This window comes from Sorex fumeus, unplaced genomic scaffold, assembly GCF_029834395.1.
Source record: "Sorex fumeus unplaced genomic scaffold, SorFum_2.1 ptg000054l, whole genome shotgun sequence".
In the NCBI taxonomy this organism is placed as follows: Eukaryota; Metazoa; Chordata; class Mammalia; order Eulipotyphla; family Soricidae; genus Sorex; species Sorex fumeus.
In genome coordinates, this window is record NW_026606111.1 from 41,248,050 (window position 1) to 41,260,958 (window position 12,909).

The following is a 12,909-nucleotide window of genomic DNA, read 5'->3' on the forward strand; positions in this document are numbered from 1 at the left end:
TTAAAAGGGTCATTCGTTATTTAATCCCTATTTCTCACACAGCAAAAGAAAAATCAGCTTATAAAGTGAAACTAAATTATGCAAGTACATAGTACAAGCTATGGGCTGGAGCGATAGCACAGCTGATAGGGCATTTGCCTTGCACTCAGCCGACCCAGGTTTGATTCCTTTGTCCCTCTTGGAGAGTCCAGCAAGCTACTGAGAGTATCTTGCCTGCATGGCAAAGCCTGGCAAGCTACCTGTGGCAGATTTGATATGCCAAACACAGTAACAACAAGTCTCACAATTTGTTGTGAGACGTTGCTGGTGCCCTCTCAAGCAAATCAATGAACAATGGGAGGACAGTGCTACAGTGCTACAAGTTAAGTAAAGCACAACAACTAAAACCCAAGTTTCTTAATTTCCAGCCTTTATTGTATTTCTCTCCTTGCTACTATCACACTTTCCTTAAGCAATTTACTGACTTTTTAAAAATCTGTTTATCTTTCTTTTGGGGCCTTCCCAGCTATGCTTGGGGCTTACTCCTGACTCTGAGCTCAGGGATCACTCCCGGCAGTACTCAGAGGACCATATGTGATGCCAGAGATCAAACTTAGTTAAGCAGCCTGGAAGGCAAACACCTTACTGTACTATCTTTCCAGCCCTCCTTAAACATTTTATTACAAAATGTTAAAATTGGACAATTGGAAAAATTGTCAGCTCTAGTCATTCCTAGAGCTTTTAGAGCTATTACTTAATAAATTATTACTCATACACACACAAACATACACAACATAAGCCCTTTCTTTTTTTATAATTTTTTATTTTATAAAGTAGTTCATAATATTTCATTACATTTAATATTAAAACACCAATCCCACTACCATTACACCTTCCCACCACCATATTTCAGATTGTTTCCATCCTGAACCACAATCCCTGCCCCAAAGCAGAACTGAAATAATATATTTTTTGTTTGTTATCAAAAACTGCTGAAAAGACTACAAAAAATTATCCTTAGGGGAAAGAGTGTGGAGATTGTTGCATTTCACACAGGGGCCATTAAGCCCTTCTATAACAGATCATTGAGAAAAAATTTGCATATCCCTCTAATATTGACTGTCTCCTACTTTGAACCCTATCACATGTGGTGTGGTAATTTTGGAGTATGGTATTGTGTGTGTTTTGAAGTGTTGCAATGCGGCTGTGCAGTCCAGGAAGAGATTCACTTATGGGCGAGGCTCGGTCCGAGCTGGTGGAGACCAACCATGATCATGGCAGCATCTGGGTTCTGGAGGTTTTTGGCTGCTGAGGTTGGGTTCCTTGGGGCAGGGAGAGGTCTCAATCGCCCTCCTTCGGGGGGCCTCAAGTGAAACAGCTTGGCTCAGCATCCAGTTGCATGGTTATGGCTAGCATCATGCATAAGCCCTTTCTTTCTTTTTCATTCCTTTTCCAAAAGATGATACATACCCTGAAGTTGAATCGGGTGAGATTTGATGACTTTGAATTCCTGCCAATGGAAGAGACTCCTTTAATATTTTCTTATTATTTTAAACTTTCTCTTAAAGAGCCATGATTTATAAAGTTACTGATAGTTGTGTTTTAGGAATAAAATAATTCAACACCAATTCCTCCAACAGTGTCAACTTCCTTCTACCTGTTTTCCCAGATTTCTCCCATCTCAAGCCCCACTTCACCCCCACTTGTCAATTTGACAGGTACAGTACAAACTTTCAGTGCCACTTAGATCTTTTGTTTTAGGTTCTGGTTGAATCTGTGTTTGGGGTAGACAACGAAGATAGAAACTGCCAGCAGTGAGCCACATGTATTCAAGTGTAATCGTCCAATTTGGGTTGTTAGGCATTCAAATGAATCAATGCTGATGGCCAAGTTTGTGTTGACAAGGACACAGACACCACCGAAGCCTCTTCTGTTGCATGTTTTGAGGAACAGTTCTTCTCCAGTGTCGAAAATGGCGTGATGTGATTGATGCCTTCTCATCTTGGTCAGACCAACGATGTTGTACTTGATCTTTTGCACTTTTACCATCAGGTCTTCAATGGATGCATCTAATGCTAGTGTACATGCATTGAAAGTACAGACAGTCATTTTTGTCTTTCTTTGTTTTGGCAGTTTGACTTTGAGATTTTATCAGTCTCTCCTTTCACATCCTTCTCAACACTGCAGTATTGTTGGCTCCTTCAGGGTCAGGGGAATGAGACCCATTGTATTTATAGGCTCAAGGGACCTGGGGACAGAGATCATCTGCCTGCTCACACCAACCACAGGTGATGAAAGGATTAAAACTAGGAGCCCCACCCTACTCTGTCCTGTCTGCTTCCACCAACTGCCGGAGACCCAGACCCAGGGATTGGATTATGCACAGAAGACCCACCATACCAGTACCTGATAAATACCACAGTGGCAGACCTCCACTACCTCCACTACCCAGATGCCGCCACGTTCCAGGATGTTTTCCAGACACATCATAAGACACTTAATACCAATCTTCCAGAATTGATGCACCATATTTGATACATTCAAATATGGTTTGAAACATGGGAACACCTTCAAGGGCAATTAGAGTCTGCCCCAAAAGTCTCTATCCCTCTTGGAGAGCTTGGCAAGCTATCCAGAGTATCCAGCTCACAAGGTAGAGCCTGGCAAGCTATCCGTGGTGTAATCTATATGCCAAAACCAGTAAATACAATGGGTCCTGGGGATAGATGATCGAAAGTGGAATTGCTGGGTCATATGGCAGTTCAATTCTAAGTTTAAGTTTAAGTTTACTTCATACTATTTTTCACAGGGTTGTGCCAGACAACATTCCCAGCAGCAGTAGATAATAATTACTTTTCACCATGGAACAAACTTTTCTTAACAGATCAGATTTATAGTATTTATGTTCCTAGGAATTAAATGAATGTATTGTAAGTATTAAACGTTCTTTGAACTGAATTAAATTTAGTTAAATTGATATAGTTGACAAAGGTGAAATTATTCTTTGAAATCAGAGTTTCAATTTTCTCTATTGTGTTGATAGACACTGTCAAAATTGAAAGGAAGATGATATGTTAAACCAAGAAACTAGACAGATACTTACTTAACATTTTGTACTGGTTAAGTGTTTTATTTATTTGTATGTTAATGACTAGATTGTTTTTTGATAATACCAGACATTTTTCTCATTTTAACATAACTTTTAAATTTTGAATTATTTTTATTTACACTTTTCACACTATTTGAAATTTGATGATGATTACTTTTTTTTCACAGTTACAAAACTTTAATGTTTGAGTTTCAGTCTACAATGATCAAACACTCATCCCTCCACCAGTGTACATTTTCCACTGCCAATGTCCCCGGTATCTCCCCCCGCCCTCCTCCCCCCCTACCCTACCCCCCGCTGCAGCCAACCCCTCACCCTGCCTCTATGGCACAAAATTGTCCTCTTACTCTCTCTCTCTACTTAAGGGTATTATGGTTTGCAATACAGATTACAGATATTTTATCTGATATATTTCTAGCTATCCCTCCAGCAGACTACTAATTAAATGCTATAAATTATTTCATATTATTTATATTTTTATTAGTCTTTTTTGTGTTTTCATGCAGTACCTTTGTGTTTGAAACTGCTGTAACTTCAGAGAAAGCTTAAATAAATGAAGAAATATGAAAGCTTAATGCAAAAGAACAGAATTTTTAAAAATCAAGAACAATGCCAAATTATACATATATGTATTTATATATGTAGATACATATTAAGTTAATGTAATGTTCATGTTCAACAATTTATGTAAAAAAGTTAACTCAAAATAGTCAAAAGACAGATATTAAATATGAATTTATAAATTACATAGAAGACATTAAAAACATTCCATTTTATTGACCTGTTATTTTTTGTGACTTAATACATACATATGTACCTACGTATATGTGTAATTTATACATATACATATAATTTATACATTTATACATATATGTGTATACCCCATATATATATGGGCTGGAGCAATAGCACAGCGGGTAGGGCATTTGCCTTGCACGCAGCCAACATGACCGACCCCAGTTCGATTCCTCCGCCCCTCTTGGAGAGCCCAGCAAGCTACCGAGAGTATTCGATATGCCAGACGCAGTAACAACAAAGTCTCCAATGGAGACGTTACTGGGCCCGCTCGAGCAAATCGATGATCAACGGGAGGGCCTTTACCTTTACCTTTACCCTATATATATAAATATATACCCCATATGTATGAATACTTTATTTTTTGCAGAACTAGGAATCAAACCCAGGATCCCACATATGAAAGACATGTATCTTCTCTACTGCTGATCCATAGTCTGATGATCAAAGAGAAATTTTTAAAATGTGGATAAAAGTAGTTATAGTTTTATTGCTGTTACTTAATGAACATTAAGTTTAAAAGTCTCTTCTGGAGAAGTCTTTCCTTACACTTTCCCCTTCTTGATCTTTTAAAAATCAGCATAGTGTACCATGTGCAGTTAATGATGTGGCAGATGAAAGGACCTGTATATACCAAAAGAGCCAAGAGCATGAAATGAAAAAAGTTTTCTCAACAGTTTGGGAAAACTGGTTAGCCATGTGAAAAGACAGAAATTGGATCATTCTCTCACAAAAGTTAATGTACAATGTTTATGTTCAACAAGTTATGTAAAAAAGTTAACTCAAAATAGACAGAAAACTTAGATATTACATCTGAATTCATAAAATGCATAGAATAAATCATTGAAAACATTCCATAATATTTACCTCAGTTGTTTCTTTTGTAATTTGAATTTATTGGCAAGGAAAACAAAACAGATAAGAGGGATTATATCCAACTAAAAAACTTCAGCCACTCAATGCCTCTTTTGCAGACCACAACACCCAAAAGGAGAGAGAGAACACAGGGGATTGCCCTGCCACAGAGGCAGGGGGGGATGGGGGGATGGGGGTGGGGGGATATTATCCATGGTGGTGGAAAATGGGCACTGGTGGAGGGAAGGGTATCTGATCATTGTATAATCGAAACCCAAGCACAAAAAATTGTAAATCTACAACTGTACCTCATGGTGTTTCACTAATAAAAAAAATAAATACACAAAAACTTCTGCATTACTAAAGAAATAATTCTAGAACAAACAAAACGGTGTTCTATTGAATGGGAGAAAATATTCACATGTCACACAGCTGACAAAGGGCTAACAACATGCAAGATTTATTATTTATTTATTTATTTATTATTTATTTAAGATTTATTTATTTTTAAAGCACTAATAAAGTTAATTAAAACAACAAAAACAACTCATCAGAAAATGGAAAAAAGAGGAAAATTGAAATAGGCAACAAACACTTTAAAAACACATTCATTGTGCTTAGTGATGAGGTTCTGGCTGTGGAGTACATATGTTGCATGTACAAGGTCTGGTTTCTACTCCCAGCATTATGTGGCCACCCAAGCAGTGCTGATTATAGACATGGTAATCCCCAGACACTGCTGAGAATTTACTGAATCAACCACTTCTCCCCAACGCCCCATTGTGGCAAAACTCCCCTCAACATCATGTATTATTAAGGGAATTCAAAACAACATAAGCTATATCATCTTACTAATGAGAATGGACTATATGGCACAGCGGTGGGGCGTTTGCCTTGCACGCAGCCAACATGGCCGACCCGAGTTCGATTCCTCTGCCTCTCTCGGAGAGCCTGGCAAGCTTGCCCACACAGCAAAGCCTGGCAAGCTCCCCGTGACGTATTTGATATGCCAAACACAGTAACAACAAAGTCTCCAATGGAGACGTTACTGGGCCCGCTCGAGTATATATATATATATATATATATATATGCAATATATACACACATATATATATGCAATATATACACATATATATGTGTGTATATATATATATATATATATACATAAAGCCAACATAACTAGTCACTGTCCTCCCGTTGTTCATCTATTTTCTCGAGTGAGAAAATAGTAACATCTCCATTGTGAGACTTTTTTGTTACTGTGTTTGGCATAGTGAATACGTCACGGGTAGCTTGCCAGGCTTTGCTGTGCAGGGGAGATACTCTAGGTAGCTTTCCGGGCTTTTCGAGAGGGGTGGAGGAATCGAACTCGGGTCAGCCATGTTGGCTGCATGCAAGGCAAATGCCCTACTGCTTTGCCATTGCTCCAGTCCAATACAACAAACAACAATCAAAAAGATTGAATCAGGGGCTGGAGTGATAGCACGGGGGTAGATGTTTGCCTTGCACGTGGCTGACCCAGGATTTGATTGCCAGAACCCTATATGGTACCTTGAGCACCGCCAGGAGTAATTCCTGAGTGCAAGAACCAGGAGTAACCCCTGTGCATATCTTGGTGTGACCCAAAAAGCAAAAAAAAAAAAAATTGATTGAATCATACCTATCTTGTTGATATCAATAGAATTCTGGGCTCTTTGAATAATAAAAACAACAGTTTATATAAAGCATATAAAATACAGACATATAAAAATAGCATACAGTAATTCTAGATCCATATTGTATACATGTAAAATCATTAAGAAGTGGAGGTTAATAAATTCCTTAAATTGTGACTAAGAGTGGTGGAATGACAAGAATGACCGAGATTAGTACCAGGAATTTTGCTCCATGGCTTGGAGACCAGCTACACATGCTAGGGGAAAAGGGAGCTCAGATAGAGAAGAGAGCGCCAAATAAAGGGTGTTGGGAGGATCCTCCCAGGATGGGAGATACATGCTGAAAGTAGACTATAGACCAAACATGATTGCCACTCTATGCCTCTCTTGCAAACCATAGGACCCAAAAGGAGAGAGAGAGAGAGAGAACAAAAGGGAATGCCCTACCACAGAGGCAGGGTGGGATGGGGGGATAGGAGGGGTGTGAGGGATACTGGGATCCATGGTGGTGGGAAATGGGCACTGTGGCGGGATGGGGATTTGATCATTGTATAATTGAAACCCAAGCACAAAAATTTATAAGTCTACAACTGTACCTCATGATGTCTCACTAATAAAAAAAAAGAAAGAAAAAGTGGTGGAATGAAAATTAGAAGATGACTTTCAAATGTGACTCCATTTCATAATTGATATAACATTGATATCAAATTGATATCAATCTCAATTTCACATTGATATCCATGATTTAAATTAAAAACTGTTAATTGTGTATTATAAACACAATTTTTAGAAATCACACTACATTTATAGGTCTGAAACCCATTTTCCAGTGGGGTTTCTGCATAGACTTCATACCAAAAAAATATTTCTTGGTTATTGGAAGGCTGTTGGAGAATTCAATTCAATTCTCACTCTAGGCAGAAATAGTATATTAAATTTTCCAAGATCATCTTCCACATTAGAAACCCAACCACCTGCCATCTAAGCTGCCACCTGGGCTTCTGACCATATGGTCAAAGACCCGGAGGTTTCCAACTCCCCACCTCAGACTTCAAATTATTATATGCACTTTTCAAAGACTATAAATCAGTTTCCCTGGTTGCCATCCTTAGATTTCATTAACTTTTTTAAGAAGCTCACTGAACTCAGGAAACTGGTTTTTAATTTATAAGAAAAGGTATGTCAGCCTCAGTTAAATGCATAGGACGAAACAATACATAGGTTCAAAGTATGGGGAAAGGGCATGAGCTTCCAAGTCCTTTTCAGGCACTCCATTCTCTCCCAAATATTCATTGACACCACAGCTTTTGGGCTTCTATAGAGACTTCATTACACAGACATGAATGATGAAATCACTGGTCACTAATAACTGACCTTAAGAATATAGGCTTGAAGCCTAGTATTACAAACCTCTAATGGCAAGGTTGGTTCCCCTGGAAACCAGCCCCCATCCTTAATTGTTTCTCTATAATCACCTTATTAACATAACAAGAGAGCCTTTATTTCTCCCAATACTTAAAACAGTCCAAGGTTTTTGGAAGCTGTAACTCAGCAGTGGGAATGAAGAACAAGACCTAAGAAAAATATATTTTGATCACCTAAGTGGCAATAATATATATTTCCCATAGTTCATAATGTTGCATACATTATCCAAAGATATTTAATATTACCTTAATGTTAATTAATTTAATGTTACATTACGGAGAATATGCAGATATGCAAGAGAATCTTGTCATTCAGTTACAGACACTCTAGTTCTTGGGTTACTGAAATACAGGAAGTGGTCAGTACTCTCTTACCCCAAGTTTATTGAGGGAGGGGGCATATGGAAAGTTGGAGGGAGACTCTACCTTTTGTACAAGGGAGAGAGAATAGTGTCATGGCTGTTTGCTTGAGGGGAGCCTGCTCATGTGTTTTAAATCTCAAGCTAGGGATTTTATTGTAAAGTTCTAATTTGGCAACTTCTCTACTACCTAAAACCGTACACTCAGATTCAGAAACTGAGTCCGTGACCTCAGGAGGCTCTACCTCAGCATATGTGGACATCAACAGCACTTGGGCTCATAAAGGTGGCAGAGTTTCTCACCACTGCCAAACCAGCAAAGTGCAGTGATTTTCAACTACCTGCCCAAAGTCCTACCTGCCCAAAAACAAATGCTAGTTTCCAGCTGTAAAATAATTGCAAATTTCTGGTCTAGGGTCTAGCATCTTAAACTGTGGGTCACAGCCCTGAATATGGGGATTGCTAAATATTCGGTAACAGCAAAAGATTTCTCAAAAGCTATTATTAAAAGAATTCAAAATCAACCACAGGCCATTTTGTGAAGAGGCGAAGACTGAGCGGTTGACACAACTTTCCCACCTCAAGCAGTAGTCGACTTCTCCATGTAGAACCCGGGAGTAGGAGATTCAGAATCGAATCTCTTCTCCCTCCCCTTTTGTGAGATTTTTTCTTATCTTCAGCTACATTCTTTCTGACTACCCGAAGGACTTACTCATCAAAGATAATGGCCAGCAATGTTACCAACAAGACAGATCCTCGCTCCATGAATTCCCGTGGATTCACTGGGAATCTGAATACTCTGGTGGTCAAGAAGTCTGATGTGAAGGCAATCTTCTCAAAATATGGCAAAATTGTTGACTGCTCTGTTCATAAGGGCTTTGCCTTTGTTCAGTATGTTAATGAGAGAAATGCCCGTGCTGCTGTGGCAGGAGAGGATGGCAGAATGATTGCTGGTCAGGTTTTAGACATTAATCTGGCTGCAGAGCCAAAAGTGAACTGAGGAAAAGCAGGTGTGAAATGATCTGCAGTGGAGATGTACGGCTCCTCTTTTGATTTGGACTATGACTTTCGACGGGATTATTATGACAGGATGTACAGTTATCCAGCACATGTTCCTCCTTCTCCCCCTATTGCTTGGGCTGTAGTGCCCTCAAAATGCAAGAGTGTATCAGGAAACACCTCACTAAGGGGCAAAAGTGGCTTCAATTCTAAGAATGGACAGAGAGGATCTTCCAAGTCTGGAAAGTTGAAAGGAGATGATATTGAGGCTATTAAGAAGGAGTTGACCCAGATAAAACAAAAAGTGGATTCTCTACTGGAAAACCTGAAAAAAAATTGAAAAGGAACAAAGCAAACAAGCAGAAGAGATGAAGGATGATGAATCAGAAGAGGAGCAGAGCAGCAGATCCCTGAAGAAAGATGAGACTAATGTGAAGATGGAGTCCGAGGGGGGTGCAGATGACTCTGCCGTGGAGGGGGACCTGCTCAATGATGATGATAATGAAGATGGGGCGGGGGAGACCAGCTGGAGGTGATCAAGGATGATGAAAAAGAGGCTGAGTAAGGAGAGGATGACAGAGACAGCGCCAATGGCGAGGATGAGTCTTAAGCACATAGTGGGGTTTAGAAATGTTGTCCCATTATTTCTTTATCTAAGTGCTTGTCTAAGATCAACACCAGATCTTCTCCCCTAGTATCTTCAGCACATGCTCACTGTTCTTCCCATCCTTGTCCTTCCCATGTTCATTAATTCATATTGCCCTGCGCCTACTCCCATTTTCACTTCCTTTGACGTTCCTAGTAGGTATGTTAAGTCTTTCCCTGTAATTTTTGCTTTTAATTTTGATACCTCTTTATGACTTAACAATAAAAACGATGTATTTTTTTAAAAAATCAACCACAAAATGAATCTGGCATATTAGTGGTAAAGTTCACATCTATTGTTTTTCTAGGACAAAAAGGGTTGAATAAGTTTAAAAAGCCTTCCTATAGGTCATGTTACTTTACTGTCTGTCCTTGAGGGCAGAAAATTTGTATTAAAAGTAAAAAGTTTGATTAGCTTACTCTGAAGAATCTATAGCTGGGTGGTAGTTTGCTTTAAGATTCTGAAGAATTTACAGGTTGGTCTTTATTGGGTTGTGAAATCAACTCCATTCCTCATTCTGTCTCAATTCTAGGACAGTTTGACACCATTTTCTTTGAAGGTGAGCACATATGAAGTTATTGGTACTTAATTATTGTAGTAAAGAAAAGAAATAATAAGTAGTGATAAGCATAGAAGACAGTAAATTGATGTTTTTATCAACAGAGTCAATGAGAAAGCATATTTGTCTAAGTTAAAATATATAAATATTATAATAATATAATATACTATGTATTATATTATTATAAATTATAATGTTATATATTATAAAATATATCCATCATATAATATTTTGGAAGGATGATTTTTATTTATCTATTTATTTATTTTATTTTACTTTTAGGGTCATCTAGCAATGCTTAGGGATTACTCCTGCTCTGTACTCAGGAATTACTCCTGGCAATGCTAGGAAAACCCTATGGGATGCTGGGGATTAAACCCGGGTTAGCTGTGTACAAGGCAGACACTCTATCTGCTGTCCTATCGCTCTGGCCCATAGGACAATTTTTAGATTGCAATGTTCCCATTATTCTGAAATAGCTGATCTCTTCCCTCACCCAGCAATAAACAGATTTTTGCAATTGGTAATTTATTTAGTCTGTCTTTTAACATCAGTGAACATCAAAAGAAATGAGTGAAAATCAGCATCAGAGACAAAGGAAGATAATTAAACATATATATATATATATATATATATATATAAGCAGACACAAGTGTAGAAAATGTTAAACTTTTTATGAGAACAAGTGGTATCTATTTATTTTTCTGAACTCTACACCTTTAACAAAGAAATATGTCATCTTAGAATAAAGTCTTATGAGGAGAACTTTATGAAGAGAGCTTTTCATACATTGCATCAAATATGATTCATAGTGAAACTTTATGAGGTTTATTTATGGGAAGTTATATAGTTTGGAGATAAAGAATAAGAGGCTTAATAATGCTTACACGTACCTTAGTTTTGAAGATGTATGTTGCAGGTTGTAAGTTATTTAACCTAAGCTTTACTTAACTCTTGTTAAAAACAATGATATTACATACCATACAAATTGTTTTAAGGGGATAGTGAGCCAATCAAAGGCATGTGGCTTAGCACTGTTCAGTAAACTATAAAAAGTTATATATTTCTTCTTCCCAAGGTAGTAAAACAATAGCCTTTTATCAGAGTTTTACAAAACAGAATACAGATTAGTTTTTTAGCTAGTTTGATGAACCTAGGTACAGAAGATACAGTTTAGCCCAGATGATGAACTTTTTAGGTTTTAGTTAAGAGTAAAACAACATTATTTTCAGTTTAGCCCGGCCAAGGGTAAGAGTGAGTCAGAACCGTGGTTAAGGGCAAACTGGAGATAAAAGTTGACAGTAGGGAGATGACGCACACTTGGGGTTATACCTGTCCTCCAGTCTGTGCACAGCACACAGATGTTAATAGACAAGCAAGGGGAGGTAAGAGGAGAAACAATGGATTGAGGAAGATAAAAGCTTGGAGAGTATCTAAAAATTTTACCGTTGGTGCTGCTTTTAGAACCACCTTTCCTCTTATGAGAGTTTCTACTATAAACTTTATTTAAACAAAACACAAAAGTTCATGGAGCTTAGTCCAATAGGTAGATTATGACTTATCTAATTCTTTAAATTGTCTTGAAAAGGAAACTTCCACATGCTCCAGTTATATAATTCTATACTTATGAAGTTCTCGCTTATAATTTCTATTTTTCAACATATGCACATATACACATACCTTGCACTCTTGTATACACATATGTATGTGATGCTAAGTTAAGGATATTTTAATGACTAATGCTTTTTCTCAAAATAACTCAAGGTACTCAGGAAATCATTGTTTATTATTGCTGTATTTTCTACATTGGTAGACTGGCTTCCATAGCTTACTACAAATAAAAAATACCATTCTCCATCCTCATAGATTTTTAGATTGTTGACATTCATTTGTCAAAATAGGAGTTGAAATTTAAATCAGGAGCTCAGTATTATCAACATCATCATTGGGTTGGCCAAAATGAATGTATATGAAAACTGATCTTCACAGATTTCTCATTTGGAGAAGGATTGATAGAATATTGGGCAAAAATAATTTATTTATGGAATATAGATTACTTCATGGAAACTTAACCAGAGGATATTTACTGGGCACATATAAGCTTATCAAATATTAGAAAGTTAAAAATTATTAATTAGGGGCTGGAGCGATAGCACAGTGGGTAGGGCGTTTGCCTTGCATGCAGCCAACATGGCCAACGGAGGTTCAATTCCCAGCATCCCATATGGTCCCCCGAGCACCGCCAGGAGCAATTCCTGAGTGCATGAGCCAGGAGTAACCCCTGAGCATCGCCGGGTGTGACCCAAAAAGCAAAAAAAAAAAAATTATTAATTAAAAAATTATGCTGTAGGGGCTGGAGCGACAGCACAGTGTTTGCCTTGCACATGGCTGACCAGGGTTTGATTCCCAGCATTCCATATGGTCCCCTGAGCACTGCCAGGAGTAATTCCTGAGTGCATGAGCCAGGAGTAACCCCTATGCAATGCTGGATGTGACCCAAAAAACACTGTAGCACTATACTGTCCTCCA

General features: G+C 38.1%; 1 pseudogene; it reads left to right on the forward strand.

Annotated features, from left to right (window-relative positions):
• The first annotated feature begins 8,753 nt into the window (after positions 1 to 8,753).
• LOC130033496 (heterogeneous nuclear ribonucleoproteins C1/C2-like) lies at positions 8,754 to 10,014 on the forward strand (annotated as a pseudogene).
• Positions 10,015 to 12,909: the final 2,895 nt, after the last annotated feature.